This window comes from Vulpes lagopus, chromosome 6, assembly GCF_018345385.1.
Source record: "Vulpes lagopus strain Blue_001 chromosome 6, ASM1834538v1, whole genome shotgun sequence".
Lineage (NCBI taxonomy): Eukaryota > Metazoa > Chordata > Mammalia > Carnivora > Canidae > Vulpes > Vulpes lagopus.
This window is the reverse complement of record NC_054829.1, coordinates 120,196,216-120,199,887: the sequence shown is the minus strand read 5'-3', so window position 1 is coordinate 120,199,887 and position 3,672 is coordinate 120,196,216. Positions and strand designations below refer to the sequence as shown.

Genomic DNA, 3,672 nt, shown 5'->3' with positions numbered 1-3,672 from the left:
TTGAAGGAGTTCTTTTTGTATTTTTTTCTTTAAAAATAAGTTACTAGTTTTGGCACAAAATACTAGGAAAGCACGAGGGCAGCACCTGTGACCCCTTGGCTGTACTTCCCAGAATACACGTCAGGAAATGCTTTTGTATAACACCAGGCTTGGTCCCCAATACCCTCACGCCCTACCAGCTGAGGAGTATAGAACCTGACCATGTGGGGAGTTTACACATGCCCCATTCACAGTGCAGGGTTCCCCTCCAATCATGTACCAGATATCTTTTGCAAATAGTGAAACTGCACCAGTTATTCCAACTGTACATTTCTTAAAACTCTCACGAATACTCAGGTCACAGGCAATGATGTCTCAAAACTCTTAGAACTGTTTAAGCTCCTTAGAAGACCTTTCTTAATAGCAGTTACTAAGGCCCTTTCTATGTTTCCAGCATTCTAAGCCCCAGGCTGCCTTTGGCATCTGGACAGCAGCCCCTGGAAGTCCCCTATATCCTACAGCAAGATGGAGGAAGGCAGGCCAGACCAAGCATGAGGAATAAACAGTACATTGTATTGGGCTCAGAACAGGAATCTGTGGGTCTTGAGGACCTCTGTGTATTTGTCCATTTTCTTCTCCATGTTCTTTTAGACCTGTTTCTGTAGCCTTACAAGCTGTTTTTCCTTCTAGTATTGGATCTTGGCCTTCTTCTTCCTCTTCTCCTCCTGAGTGTCTGTTACAGCTTGGTACTTCCAGCCAGCATGAGCCAGGTACCCCAAGTGAGTTAACTTTTGTGTAGTCTTCGGTTGCACAACCTTGAAGGCATCAGGAGCCACCATCTGTTTTTTCTTGTTGTAGGGTGGTAGGATCCCATCAAACATCTGAGGCAGTCCAGGGAAGTCTGGCCTTGCTTGGTTTTATTGGGCAGCATGCCTTCCACTGTCCACCAAAAGATGTGGCTGGGCATCCCGGAAGTGATAGGGGCCATGGGATGGGTTGCTTGTGGAGGAAGGCCAGAAACAACTTATGTCTGTAGAAATTGCCAGAAATGTTGATGCCCTCACAGCATACAACTATGATCTTCTGGCTTAGCAGCACCTGTTTGGCCACAACTGCCGCCAGGCAGCCCAGGCCTTGGCCCAGGCAGCCTTGGCCATAGAGCACCAGGACTGCCCCTCTTCCATCTTCAGGTACTGCCTAAGAAAAGCTCTTGAATTTTGGATATTACTCCTTATTGGGTATATGGTTTGCAAATATTTTCTCCCATTTCTCCCAGGTTGTCTTTTCACTCTGGTGTTTCCTTTGCTGTACAGAAGCTTTTTCATTAGATGCTGTCCCCCACTTGTTTATTTTTGCTTTTGTTGCCTGTGCTTTTGGTGAGATGTCCATGAAATAATTGCCAAAACCAATGTCATAATGCTGCCTATGTTTTTTCCTAGGACTTTTACATTTCAGGTCTTACATTTAAGTAATGAATCCATTTTGATTTGAGTTTTGTTTATGGTGTGAGATAAGGGTCCAATTTCATTCTTTTTTTATCCAATTTTTCCAGCTCCATTTGTTGAATAGATTATCCTTTCCCCATTGTATATTTTTGGCACCCTTGACCATTGTGCATAGATTTATTTCTAAATTGTCAGTTCTGTTTCTTTGATCTATATGTCCATCTTTAGGCAATACCATACTGTTTTAGTTACCATAGCTTTGTAATATATATTAGGAAGTGTGATACTTACATCTTTTTTTTTTTTTTTTCAAGATTGCTATAGCTATCTAAGTCTTCTGTGGTGAAAATGCCATTAGAATTTTGATAGGAATAACATCAAATCTGTGGATTGCTTTGGGGAGTATGGCCATTTAACAGTATTAAGCCTTTAATCTATGAACACAGAATGTCTTTCCATTTATTTGTGTCTTTAATTTCTTTCATCAAAGTAGTTTTCAGCATACAAGTCTTTCACTCTTTGCTTATGTTCATTCTTGAGTATTTATTCTTTTTGATCCTGTTATAGATAATATCCTTTCCTTTTTGAATAGTTCAGTGTGTATAGAAACACAAGTGAGTTTCATCTATCAATTTGTGTTCTGTAACTTACCAAATTTGTTTATTTGTTCTAACAGGTTATTATTATTTTTTTGGTAGAGTTTTTAGAATTATGTATAAATAAGATCATGTCACCTATAAACATAATTTTACTTCTTCCTTTCCAGTTTGGATGCCTTCTCTTTCCTTTTCTTGCTTCATTATCCTAGTTTGGACGTACATTTGTGCTTTTGAAATATTAGCACATTTATGTGTTATGTAAAATTTCACTCTAGCAGATTTTTAAAAAAAGTCTATATTAAATGACAATGTACTTTGAGTCAGGGGGAGAGAAAAATTGAAAACCTGGAACTTCTTTCAGTTTATTCAAAATAAAAATATACATAGAATTATGAAAATATAGGTTTACCATTTCCATCATGTAAATTGATCCATTATGTGTTATATAAAAGTTTTGGTCAAATGAACATGGTTTGAAAGGAAGAGTATCTTCAGATGAGTTTGTAAGATATTTTTTATTTTCCACATGTCTGTTCCAAATCATTTCATGTACCCTCCTGTGATTCTTACATGAATAGAAATAGCATGGACAAAATTTGTTTTTAATTGTTAGAAAAAAATATATTGAAAATAGAGAGCTATTCCATGTTCATAGCCGGTCTCTGAATCCTAGACACTCTAGAAGTGAAAAATTACAGTCACTATTAAGATTCTAGAAAAGTCATTTTCCTTTATCTGTCAGTGATGCTGGATGATCTTCACATTGTGATTAACTTGTTAATATAGATTGTATTAGCATCTCATCTTTTATTGGCTAAAGAATCTTAAGTAGTATTTTAAACTTAAGTGTGATCTTTGAAAACCCTTTGGATTTATTTGGATTCCACCCATCCTGTGAGATTAGGCTTCCATTGGGTTGATCTGTGGGAGCTGCAGTATCTCAGGTCTTACTCTGCCTTTCTGTTTCCCAATCTTGATATTTAGTGCATCCCAGACATCCTCTCCCTGCCCTTCCATTGGGATCTGCACTTACACCTGATGTCATACAGTTCACCATGCAGACTCTGATTGCACCCTATTTATCTTCCTGAGAAACCCCATACTCTACTTGGACCCGTCCCTGCCCAGGACCCCTGGACGTGTCTCATGATATTCAACAGAAAGAAAATCCAACACTAAGTCAGATTGTTCATTATACTTATCTCAGTAAACACTTCACTATATATGTGTGTATACATATATTTATATCATATATAATACGTATATTTACTGTGTAATTTTTAAAATTTATTTTCATATCATTATTTTAAAAATCCAGTGTTTATAATATGAAGGTCAGACGCTCTGAAGGTCAGAGTTTTTCCCCAGAATAAGTTTATAAATTTTCAATTGGCTTGTCAGGCCAATAGCAATACTCCTTGACCAGTTTGATTTCTGAGAAGACTTCATTCAAGTCCTCAGTGGTGATCTGATCAAATGGAATATGTTTTTCCTCCTCCCAGCTCTTTTTTATACTTTTCAATCCTGGTCTTTTAGGGAGACAAACTCAGCATAACTTTTCAAGTCTTCTTTTTCTTTAGCATCCACCTGGATGGTATATTTATCCTCTCACACAGGAACCTCTAAGACATTAATCTAAAAGAAATACT

The 3,672-nt window shown here is 37.5% G+C and overlaps 1 pseudogene; it reads right to left on the bottom strand.

Annotated features, from left to right (window-relative positions):
• Positions 1–560: 560 nt before the first annotated feature.
• Positions 561–3,040, bottom strand: LOC121492723 (annotated as a pseudogene).
• Positions 3,041–3,672: the final 632 nt, after the last annotated feature.